A 13,670-nucleotide genomic window follows, 5' to 3' on the forward strand; every position below is an offset into this window, starting at 1 on the left:
TAAAATTTCCATGGCATGAGCTCAACATAGTGATTTGAAAGTTCAAAAATATTTTATGATATGAAAAAGGTAACAGCTACCCTAAGACATTCATTTACCTAACACATTTTTGATTAGGAAAAAATAATTTATTTTTACGTAAATTTAAGTAGCTACCTAATTAAATAAAAAAAAACACATAATCACATTTAAGACATGTACACTACTTTAAGTGGCATAAATTAACTAAAACCACCAATGAATAACAACAAATATTTACCTAGAATAAACATAATCCTATATTAATAAATAAGCATTCATTTAAAAAATATCACATTACAGATAAAGAGGTAATCAATTTTTTTCAAATGCATTTTTTTTGCCGATGCAAGACAGAGAAGTTTCAAGCAGACGACAAGGTGGGAGTAACTGAGTTTACCGCGCTCTCCAATCAGTTTGCGCGGGAAAATGATGATGTAATAAGAGCCAGGGTTGTCAGCTTCTTCGTCTTCCACGTAACTTGTATAATATGGGCTGTCGTCCCTACAATAAGGGCAACTTTATAAGGTGTATGTGTATATCTTCATGCATTCTATGATTCTGTCACATATCTTGAAGGTGTTTTGTATATTTTTACCCCAGTTTTTTTTTCTTTTTGTTTTAAATTAAGTTTGTCTACAAAAGCTTTCCTAATAGTTGTCTTTGTTTTTTCTAAATAAGAATGTAATATGAAGAAAGAAAAGGCTTGAGTAAAATAAGATTAAAATATAATGTTAACAAACGAAATATCCTCTTTAAATATAACATTTTGATCCAGTCGCTTATTAAATACTACATTGATGTCCCCATTATAACATAATGCATAAGGATTTACGTAATTTTTTCCTGCTAATACAAAATATTTGATCATTTAGGATGGTAACGTTTTTATGGAATCTGTAATATAGTCGATAGTAAGGAACATTTTAAATGTGCCTGGATAAAAATAAAAAATTTAAAAGTGAACAATTAATACCTACATGTTTGATAAATCTTCAGAAGAAATAAAACAAGCTTCCACCACTTCACTATTATTCTGATCCTTAAAATGATTAAGTGAATTTATTATCAAATAAATATGGTATATATTTATTAAATATATTTAAGAATCATATAAAACACTAATTACTACACTAAATACCAAACTAAACGATATTCTAGTAGTATAATTTAAAAGAATTTACTATGGCTGTTATAAATGTGACGTATATTAAGTAGGACAGCAATACGAAAACTTTAAAGGGAGAGAATAAACATCACACTTTTCATCACGAAATGAGTGATATATACACCGTGTCCCAAAAAAACTGAACATTTTTAAATTGTTATATAATACGTCTAGGGATACCTAGTCTACTTTGAAGGTGATCATATGATAACTGAGCTCATAAAGTTTTGTTCAATATCAATTGTAACTATCAGCTGATTCATTGTTGTCGCTTGAAACTTGAAATTTAAAAACATTGTCCTGTCATTAAGCAGGCACCATGAACGCACGAGAGAAAGTGCAATGCGTTGAGTGGTACATTCAAAGTAAGTCAGATATTGCAGTGCAAAGAACATTTAGAAGACGGTATGGTCGACGTCCTCCATCACGGAACAGCATTCGAGCCTGGTATGACAAATTTATCTTAACATTTACAAGGCTTCAGCTTACAACATTTAAAAGGTAAAGGTAGGCCGATAATCCTAAATGAATTGATTGAAAACGTGTAACAATTATTTCTTCACGACCCTCGAAAAGAGACCCTCCTGTTCGCTGTGCAGCATGTGAGTTAAATTTGTCAAAATTATAAGTTTATAAAACAGAAGTTTCCTATGTCTGAGAATTAAGGCAAAGAATAAATGCTGCCTTTACTAACATTACTGACGAAATGCGCCATAGAGTGTGGGCTGAATTGGACAGCCGTATTGTCTATCTTTTTGCCTACATTGGCAACCATGTTGAAAATCATTAACACATGTGATATCAAACAAAACTTAGGAATATTTGTGTCAGTTAAAATGTAATTAGTTTATCGTGTGATTGTTAATAAACTTTTTATAAGTAAATAAAATTGTTCAGTTTATTTTTGGACATGGTGTACTATGTATAAAATAAAGTAAATATCACTATATGCTATATACTATCTTCTATTATAGCAAGAGAACGCACTCCGATCTCGGACGTTTCGTTGTTATTGCACATAAAGACCGCCATTCCACCTTAGACCGGCCGTTTCAGTAAGACATCGTCTGTATTATTTTTGCTGTTGTCTCAGTAATGTGTTGTCTGAAAAATGATAACTAAATATATTTAATTTATTTTATACCTATCCAATTCTATATGTTTTGAGTTTATTATAGTTTCTAGTTCTTCTTTATAACGAAAAGAAGAAACTTTTTGAGGAAACACTTTTCTTGGAAAAGATTAAATATTTCTAGAGATTTCTATTCATTAGCCTTTATTATTAGACCTCTGATAAAAAAATTATTGTATCGGATTCAAATAAAAACGCACGACATAAAACATAGTAAATTAGGTAATACAAAAAAAGTCATTTTCGTGTTAAAATGTAATGCTGGTCCACGCAAGGAATATTATAGAGTTTATTATTTCCAATTTCCGACATAAATGTAAATAAGTTCAACTTCCCCACACAATGCCCGCCTACCTGTGATGAGAACCCAACAATGCTGACTACACGAGAGCTGTGCCTTTGATCATCATATTGCTGCTGTGATGAGTTCAAATCCTCTCTTTTACATGCAAATCATAACTACCCTTCGGTTTATCATACCGATGATAACGTTTCAAAGGGTTGAAATTAAAATTAAATATGTGTTAGGAGTAGTTTAAAACGAATAAATGTTTATGTTAACAGGGTGCAACTTTAAAATGCAAAATTATGTAATTAAATACAGTATATTTGTGTGTAGCTTTAATTTTATTTAATAAAAAAGAGTGTGATAACAATTTTCAATTAGTATGTCCATGGTTGATCCAGTGAGACATAGTTCTCTTAACTCTTGCTAGCCACAATGCTCATGTCAAACACAGAAGCTGTTACCCATATGTCCGAAGCAAATGTGGACGGTCAAATGAAACGTCTTTAAAAACATACTAGAATTTACGTGATGATTTAAAACAAATCCAAAGTAACAAACGACTACGTTTACCTATACATACGCACTTGTTTCAATATTTAACTTGCCTACAACATAGGGTGATTCTCCACTTATATAATAACACAGTAGTTAAATAGTATAACACAATTCGCACTACACAACATTCGCACTATTAAATAGTTTATGTTCAAGCAAACTCAGCACAGCATGTTGTGAGCTCATAACATAACTCAAGAGAACCAATTATCATTGGCAAGCTACTAAAGCAGTGTACAGACTCGGATACAACAGATAGCGACGAGTTGCGTTTATAGTCTTAGTTTAATTGGTCACGTAGCGAAGCTGTATTTGCAATATCGGAATGTAATCGCTGCAATGTGTTGCAGTTTACTATGCCAGTGCTATTAGTCATGCTAAGTTTATTTATTATTATTATTTTTTTTGTTACGTTCTTTAATTGTATCGTAAATGCAAATCCTACTAGAATGCCGAGAGTACTGTAAATAAATAAGGAAACTAGTTACATCCTTCCAGTGAAGGGTGTTTTTGGGTGAAGACAAATTTCAATTTCGGAGCATCAGCCAAGCAGAAAGTGGCTGATGTATCAGTGCTAATGCAATTATTGACTGCTAGTGAAGGAAAATAAGTACACGAACACTGATCTCTTTTAACTTTAATATAATTAATTAAGTTAACTATAATGTCTGAATAAATTATGCGTCACATTGTAATGTTTAATAATTTGTTGATAGTTATAAAACAATTGTATTTCCATTAAAAATTATTAATTTGATAAATTAATAATATTAACATGATTAAAATGCAATTTTCCCTTGCAAATACACCTCTCTCTTGTAAAAAATTGTTATTTCATTGTAGGCTTTGAAATTCTATAGTTGCTCTAGTATTTCAAAGCTTAGATACTTCGTATTGATATATCGGCACCTTTTGATTTTGTTTTACAGGTGACGCTGATATTGTATGATACCAAAAAACATGTTTCCCTTAAAAACTCAGATTTAATAGTAAAATATACTTGGAATTAATATATATTACCTAGCTTAATCCATATTGATATATCAGCAAAGAACACCTCTGAACTGGTTATATCGGGAAGTATCAGAAATTGTCACCGAAGTTATGGGTTTTGATTCGCTTTTAAGTATTGTATAGTAATTCCGAGTTGTATTTTACAGTTGTATTATATATTTGTAATAGTCCCAGGAAAACTTTAGTCAGGATTACCTTCAAATTCACCTTTCAACCCACTATTTGATAAATCATCTGTAAAGTTAAAGTTCCGTTTTTCGCACGCTGTTGCTGACCGGGCCTATATAGCCCCGGTTGCTGACTCCAGTGACTCCCAGGGAAAAGGAAGTAATTTGAACGGTAGATACTAATGAGGCAGAGTACTGCTGGTGTGCCCTAAAAATAAGAGTAGTTAGTTGATACAAACTATCCATACTTAAAGTAATATTATTCTAGTGAAAGTCAAAGACACTACAATAACATGGAAATGGAATGATTTATGCAACTCAAAACAATACAATAACTAAAAAGTATACTGTGCCTTGGGTATGACGAAAATCAGTAAATATATTTACTGAGTAAATATATTTTTCATGTTTTCTTTGTTTTGATAAATATTTTCTTACATTGACACTTTGTGTTTTATGGTTTATGGTGATAGTCTAAAGTTTTTGTAACAAATAAATAACATGCATATCGTAAACAGGAAACTTTCTCTAGACATTACATGACTTTGATAGTGTTTGATTGACGTATAACAGTTCTCATTGCATTTTTCCTTTTATATTGTTACATAAGCCGTTTGCATTGTTTAACTCAAAGCATACAACAAAATTGTATAAATTTGTATGTACTAATTATGTTATCAATCACATCCAAATTTAGCTTTTAAATCACAATTGGGAAAGGCTATACTAAGTGCACGAAAAGATATACGCTTATGAAATATAATTATATTTGACTATTACAAGAATACTTACATCAAGTAATACAACGAATGCAGCTACAGCCACGAGAAAAGCTGACACAAAAGACATCTGTAATAAAAACATGTTTTAGAACATTACATAGCTCTGAATGTAATCAGTGCCAATATTAACTCTTATGAGGATTATCACTAAATATGTATAAATATATATTGAGAGAAGGTTTACCAGTAGACTCTATGTTATGATCTGGGTTTCTTTCACCATTTTTTTGGTTTTATTCAGCATTACGGTTATTTTTCATTCCATTGTTGAGTTTTATTTATTGTTGTTTTATTTTTTTATTTTTTAGTTTTATTTATTATTGATTGTTGAATTTAGTCTTATTACCACAATTAATTTTGTCAATAGATTCACTATCATAGTAGCACTATTATTTATACTGGGCGAACATCAACCCCAATTTAAAAAAAGTGTAATAAGCAAAGCTGGAAAACTACAGTCAACGGTTTAACAATATAATATTACCTTTTATAACAACTGCGAATATAAATTTGGTCATTATTAAAATTTTGAAACTTAAATTATTACACAAATATAAGTACGGTGAGCTTGAATAGCTCAAATAGTTGTTGCGTTTGAAGCATATGGACTATTATCGACATCAGTTAAAGTTTAATTATGGAGTCATATTAGTTTAATTTACATACACCCGATACGTAAGTAAGTTGTAAGTATAATATTTCAATATAGCCTCCTATATTTCATGATAAATATGAATTAAATATGCCTATTGTTTTTTAAGAGATAATATCCTTACATTTTAACCATTGCTGTGCAAGATATATTTGCCTCGAAATGTAATTTATATCTTAACTATTTAGGTTCTGAAATGTATACGTCCTTCCAACTCCTGTTTTTAACATTACATTGTTTCTATACAATCAATTAATAATAAACCCGATGAAAAATCTGTACGTTTATACCTTACGCCTATTAAATTCTACAACTAAGAGTTTTAATAAGACAAATAGCTTACCATTTTCCTGATCAATTTCTGTATAAGTCTGTTACGTTTAGTTGTAATCGAATATTAAATAGATAGTAAATATTAATAATGCCTTAATTAAAACAAACCGACACGTTAACTAGTTATGATTCTTACTTTTGACAAAAGACAATTAACAATGATCTGAACTTAAATATATGTCAACACATAAAGTAAATAATTAATGTTTTATGCACAACTTAGTTGAATAATGTTAATGTTATAATCTCAACGAAGGCGAAGAATAATTTATAATGCGATAAAATTATAATGTTTTTGCTGATAAATAATGCTTTGCTGAGTTTCATTAATATAGATTAAATAAAATTGTCTTTTGTCAAAAGTAAAAACCGCAACTAATTAATATTTAGGTCCAATTAATAATATTACACTATTACTTACCCTACTGATTTTAAATTTCTTTACTTAATAATACTTTAACTCTGGCATATCTTTCCTTGATTGGTACGCCATCCCAGTCCTCATACATTGATTGGCCAATCTCTAACCAACTCTTGTTCCGTGCAGGTCTATCAGAATATGATTCTGCCTGCTTGTCCCACAGTGATTGCTGGCCGTGGACATTTTCTATAAACTTGTCAACGTCAAACATTTCTAGTTGATTCAATACCACCGCACAACGCAACCGGATAGTGTGAACGCACCCACAAGACTGAATGTGTTTTTCGTCTTAGTCCGGTTGCATCGAACGTCCTGTCGTCCCACCACGCGGCAGCATCATCTGGTTGACAGTGCGTTGCGTTTTCTCTTCCGGTTTCAACCGGACAATGTGAACGCGCCAATTCAATACAATGTGTTGGCGTCTTCCGTCAAAAACGCCCCCGTTAAACGGGACCGTTGAAAACGGATAGTGTGAACCCGGCCTTAGAGCACAAGACCACCATTCCACCTCGGACCGGCCGTTTGAGTAAGACATCGTCTGTATTATTTTTACTGTTGTCTCAGTAACGTGTTGTCTGAAAAATGATAACTAAATATATTAAATTTATTTTATATTTATTTAACTTCTATATGATTTGAGTTTATTATAGTTTCCAGCCCCCCTTTATAACGAAAAGAAGGAAATTTTTTGGAAACACTTTTCTTGGAAAAGAATAATTATTTTCTTTCTAGGTATTTCTATTCATTAGCCTTCATCATTGGACCTCTGATAAAAAAATATAATGTAACGGATTCAACTACAAACGCACGACATAAAACAAAGTTGTACATGTAAGTGGTGGACGAGCTGCAGGTTTTTTTGGATAAGAAGACTTAATGCCCATTTGAACGTTTGGACCCCATTTTAACTCTAAACGTTCAAATCGTACAATTGATTGGCAATGATTGTACCTGGAGCTTTATAACATACATCTCTCTCCCTAACCCATTCAGCCAGAGGTACTCTTTTAGGGTTAATTACACAGAACACTACTAAAAAAGTCATTTTCGTGTTAAAATGTAATGCTGGTTCACGCAAGGAATATTATAGAGTTTAATATTTCCAATTTCCGACATGGATGCAAGTAAGTTCAACCCCGCCACACAATGCCCGCCTACCTGTGATGAGAACCCAACAATGCTGACTACACGAGAGCTGTGCCTTTGATCATCACATTGCTGCTGTGATGAGTTCAAATCCTCTCTTTCACATGCAAATCATAACCACCCTTCGGTTTATCATACCGATGATTACGTTTAAAATGGATGAAATTAAAATTAAATATGTGTTTAGGAGTAATTTAAAACAAATGTTTACAGTACGTTAACAGGGTGCAATTTTCAAATGCAAAATGTGTAATTAAATATATTGGTTTGTAGCTTTTTTTATTAATAATACCCCCACCGCAGTAAACCTGCCGACTAAGCGAATTTCGATTTTTCGGAATTGATTTTCAATTAAATCTATTTAAATAACATTAGGTTTAACGAGTCCCTAGGTTTGCTGCTACAAGGAAACTGTTAAAATGGGGTTTTTAGTAAAATATTAATAGTTTAGTATAAAATAAATAAATTTGCCAAGTTTTATCAAAATATATCCATAAACAGGCAAACTACAACATTTTACAATATTCTCCATAAGAATAACTTGGGAATTTTAAATTTACAATTTTTTTTTAATTTTCTCCGTTACCAATAACCATACAAAAACACTATGACATACAAAACTATTTGTTTTTTAAGCTATTTAAAAAGGTCTAGTGATAAATTGGGATATTTTGTGTTTTGAGGGTCAAAAATGCGAAAAACCATTTTTTTACTCCATAAAACCCCCCGTAAAACCCCGTTCCCATGGTCCGATCGTGCTGGTTCGCAAACTCATTCAAGTTTATCCCGCCTTAAACCTTTCAACCAAATTTCATCAAAATCGGACAAAAATTACACAAGTTATAGCGTTCACGGACGTATATATATATATACACATATAAAAATTTGAATGAATTGTGTTTTTGGCTTCTGGGGACATCAAAATGAAAAATAAATCGGTCCCGGGCCTAGGTCTTACCGTGCCACCTACGGTAATAGCTACTTCCCTATAGGGAAAATCGCTAAAAAAGAGTGTGGTAACAAACTTTTTCAATTAGTATGTCTTCTGTTGCCAGTATTCCTAATGATTTACCTCATTAGTATAAAAAACTATACATGTTTGTCCATCTACAACAGTGTAACTGTGTTTATAAAACGAATATTTGTATTCTTTTGACGAAAATAAAGTGAAAATGTGCATTATTAAGCACGAGGTCTGTATTAAAACGTTTAGCTTCTAACTTTACAATGCTTAAGGATCATGTCAATTTGTTATAAAATTAAAATATGTCATATGCTTGTATAAATTAAAGATTAAATAGAACTTGTAAGAGTTAACAACTAGCCCACTCAACTAATCATACTTAGTGAAACAATTAGAAACCGGCTGGCTGGTGTCGCTAGTGTTACATCTATATTTGGCTCATCGTCCCTTATACCTATAAAATTACAGCGTTATTAATGTTAATTTCACTCAATGATCTATTATTGTTTGTTTATGGAATTTGGGATTCCAATTTCAGCCTCACGGTAGAAATATTAAATTTTAATGTACCTTAAAACAGCATTATAAGGTAGCCAACGAATTAAACATTTTCAAAATGCAACTTACATTGTTCATAAATCTTTAAAACGGTGTTGGCAGTGAGAATCGTATTTAAACTGGCTTATGTAAGCATATATACTGATTGGATAAACATTGTTGTATCCTAAAATATATGTTATATTGGTTATGGTTCAATAGATTCTCATTTCACCAGCTACCTTTTGCTCGGCTGGCGTTGCCAAATTGAATAGCTTCTTACCATATGCAAAGTTTAAACACCCTGTTAATTCAAAGCTATTATTAGATAATAATACAACATTAAATTATTTAATATACACAATAGAATTAACTCTCCTATACATTTTATTGTTGTGTTAAATATGGCATAAATTATATTTTTTCGCTAGGGAACAACCCAAAGTCTGATCTTCTCAATCTAAAGTTTAATTTTGTTAAAAAAAGATTATTAATTGATAATATAACTACAATTGATATCCCAGATAAAACTAGAAGCTTCTGGAGTAAAATAATATAGGTAGCTTAAAACCCTACTTTTTCTTAGTTAACACTAAAGTATTTATGTTTTAATAGCATAATTTCAGTCATAGCACTTCTTTGTACTTTTACAATAATTTGACACAGGTAAGATAAAATCCTGTTAAGTTCATCCAGTGAGAAATAGTTCTCTTATATCTTGAGCCACAAAGCTCATGTCACATACAGAAACTGTTAAATCAGCGGTGTAAGTTGAATACTAACTCTGAATACAAATTTTAAGTGTAGCACTATAAAAGAAAACCCATATATTGTCTGAATGTAATATCATTGTAATCATGTACCATTACAGCTTTTTTCCGGTTTGACAAACAGTATATACCGTCACACTCTCTATCATTCAGTGTAGTGCAGTCTGGCACGCAATCATGGTCACCACATGTAGATAGTTATTATAACACACACCTGTATGGACCAATTTAGGGGAAATTGTGTGTTTTTAATCGTAGTTACGTGGAAACCATTATTATCCACAACTGGTCCAAAAACAGTTAGAGTACAGATTGGTGATTAGATAGTAACTTGACGCACTTTGTATTTATGGCAGTGATGTCGTGGGTACAGATCCTGGTACCTGCTACTAAATGTTAACAATAGATCAGTTAATGTACCAGCTCATCCTTTGCTTTGCTGGATAGCTCCACCCATATGTCCGAAGCAAATGTGGACGGGCAAATGCAACGTCTTTAAAAACATACTAGCATTTATGTGAAGATTTAAAACAAATCCAAAGTAACACAACACTTCGTTTACCTATATATACCGACTTGTTTCAATATTTAACTTGCCTACAACATAGGTTGATTCTCCACTTATATAATAACATAGTAGTTAAAATATTCGTATAGCACAATTAATTACATTCGCTCTATTTAATAGTTTATGTTCAAGCAAACTCAGCACAGCATGTTGTGAACTCATAACATAACTCAAGAGAACCAATTATCATTGGCAAGCTACTAAAGCAGTGTACAGACTCGGATACAACAGATAGCGACGAGTTGGGTTTCTAGTCTAAGTTTAATTGGTCACGTAGAGAAGCTGTATTTGCAGTATCGGAATGTAATCAATTGCTTCAATGTGTCACAGTATACTAATCCAGTGCTCTTAGTGATGTTACGTATTTTTAAAATTTTTTTTTTCATATCGTAAAGGCAAATCTTCCTAGAATGCCGAAAGTACTGTAAGTAAATAAGGAAACTAGTAACATCCTTCCAGTAAAGGGTGTTTTCGGGTGATGACAAATTTCAATGTCGGCGCATCAGCCAATCAGAAAGTCGCTGATGTATCAGTGCTATGTATAATGCAATTATTGACTGCTAGTTCTTGATTATTGATTAAGTTAACTATAATGTCTAAATAAAATATGCGTCACATTGCAATGTTTAATTATTTTGTTGATAGTTATAAAAAAAATTCATTGCCATTAAAAATCATTTATTATTAATATTAACAGGATTTAAAATGCAATTTTTACTTGCAAATACACCTCTCTCTTGTTAAAAAATGTTATTTAATTGTAGGCTTTGAAATTCTCTAGAGCAAGGCGGTATATTTCAAAGCATAGGTACTTCGTATTGATATATCGGCACCTTTTGATTTTGTTTTACAGGAGACACTGATATTGTATGATACAGTACCAAAAAACATGATTCTCTTCAAACTCAGATTTAATAGTAAAATATACTTGGAATTATAATATATTACCTAGCTTAATCCATATTGATATATCAGGAAAGAACACCTCTGCACTGGTTATACTGGGAAGTATCAGAAATTGTCACCGAAGCTATGGATTTTGTTTCTTTTTTAAATATTGCTTAATAAATCCGATATGTATTTTAGAGTTGTATTATATTATTGCAATAATCCCTGGAAAACTCTAGTCAGGATTCCCTTCAAATTCACCTTTCAAATCAATATTTTAAAAATCATCTGGAAAGTTAAAGTTCTTTTTTAAACATAGTAACACTTAAATTACCGTGATTTACAAATAAAAAATCGTGATATGGTAGATATTATTCTAAAAAAGAATGAATTTGTTTCCTGCACGCTGTCGCTGACTCCAAGGGTCAATGAGTTCACGAGGGTCGGGACCAACGAAGCAGAGTACTGCTGGTGTGCCCTAAAAATAAGAGTAGTTAGTTGATACAAACTATCCATACTTAAAATAATATTAATCTAGTGAAAATGAAAGACACTACAATAATATGAAAATGGCATAATTTATTGCAACTCAAAACAACACAATAACTAAAAAGTATACTTTGCATTGGGTATGACGAAAATCAGTAAATATATTTGTGATGTTTTCTTTGTTTTGATAAATATTTTCTTCCGTTGACACTTTGTGTTTTATGGTTTATGATGGTCTAAAGTTTTTTAAACAAATAAATAACATGCATATCGTAAACAGGAAACTTTCTGTAGCCATTACATGACTTTGATAGTGTTTGACTGTCGTATAATAGTCCTCATTGCATTTTTCCTTTTATATTGTTACATAAACCGTTTGCATTGTTTGGCCAAATTAACTCAAAGCATACAACAAAATTGTATAAATTTGTATGTACTAATTATTTAATCAATCACATCCAAATTTAGCTTTTAAATCACAATTGGGAAAGGCTATACTAAGTGATGGATAAGATAAACGCTTATGAAATAGAATTATATTTTACTATTACAAGAATACTTACATCAAGTAATACAACGAATGCAGCGACAGCCACAAGAAAAGCTGACACAAAAGACATCTGTAATAAAAACATGTTTTAGAAAATTACATAGCTCTGAATGTAATCAGTGGCGATATTAAAACTTATGAGGATTGTCACTAAATATGTAGAAATATATATTAATAGAAGCTTCACCATTAGACTCTATGTTATGATCTTGGTTTCTTTCAGCAGTTTTTTGTTTTATTCAGCATTAGGGTTATTTCATTCCATTGTTGAGTTAACAATATAAGATTACCTTTTATAACAACTGCAAACATATATATGGTCAATATGAAAATTTTGAAACCTAAAATATACAAATATAAGTACGGAGAGGTACAATAGTTATTGGATTTGAAGCATATGGACTATTATCGACATCAATGAAACTTAAAATATGGAGTCATGTTAGTTTAATTTACATACACCCGATACGTAAGTAAGTTTTAAGTATAATATTTCACTATAGCCTCCTATATTTCATGAAAAATATGAATTAAATAGGCCTATTATTTTTAAGAAATAATATCCTTACATTTTAACCATTGCTGTGCAATATATATTTGCCCTGAAATGTAATTTATATATTTTAACTATTTAGTTTCTGAAATTTATACGTATTTCCAACACTTTTGTTTTTATCATTCGGTTGTTTCTTTACTATCAATTAGTAACAAACCCGATAAAAAACCTGCCAGTTTAAACCTTACACTTATCAAATTCTACAACTATGAGTTTTAATAAAACAAATATCTTACCATTTCCCTGATGAATTTCTGTACAAGTCTGTTACGTTTAGTTGTAATTGAATAGTAAATATTATTTTATAGTGCCTTAATCAAAACTAAGTGAAATTTTAATTAGTTATGGTTCTTACTTTTGACAAAAGACAATTTACAATAATCTGATCATAAATATCTTTCTACACATAAAGTAAATAATTAATGTTTTATGTACAATTCAGTTGAGCAATTTTATAATCTGAACGTTTATGGTGGATGGATGTTTATGGTGATAAATACTGTTTTGCTGAGGGCATTAATATAGATTAAATTAAATTGTCTTTTGTCAAAAGTAAAAACCGGAACTAATTAATATTTCTGTCTAATTATTAATATTACAGTATTAAGTACACTACTTTTTTTACTAACCGTTGTTTAGTATTTAATGACACGTTAATGAGACAACCAAAG

At 31.0% G+C, this 13,670-nt stretch overlaps 1 long non-coding RNA gene across 1 annotated transcript; it reads right to left on the bottom strand.

Annotated features, from left to right (window-relative positions):
• Positions 1–3,784: 3,784 nt before the first annotated feature.
• On the bottom strand, positions 3,785–13,309 carry LOC129001861 (uncharacterized). The gene is made up of 4 exons (XR_008491503.1): positions 13,236–13,309; positions 12,457–12,513; positions 11,247–11,882; positions 3,785–3,971 (listed from the first exon to the last, which is right to left on the bottom strand). It is a non-coding gene; the product is annotated as an uncharacterized LOC129001861 (long non-coding RNA).
• Between the last annotated feature and the right edge of the window lie 361 nt (positions 13,310–13,670).

The sequence above is a fragment of the Macrosteles quadrilineatus genome, unplaced genomic scaffold, assembly GCF_028750875.1.
Source record: "Macrosteles quadrilineatus isolate MER2022 unplaced genomic scaffold, UCM_ALF_1.0 Scaffold_8__2_contigs__length_117827958, whole genome shotgun sequence".
Taxonomy (NCBI): domain Eukaryota; kingdom Metazoa; phylum Arthropoda; class Insecta; order Hemiptera; family Cicadellidae; genus Macrosteles; species Macrosteles quadrilineatus.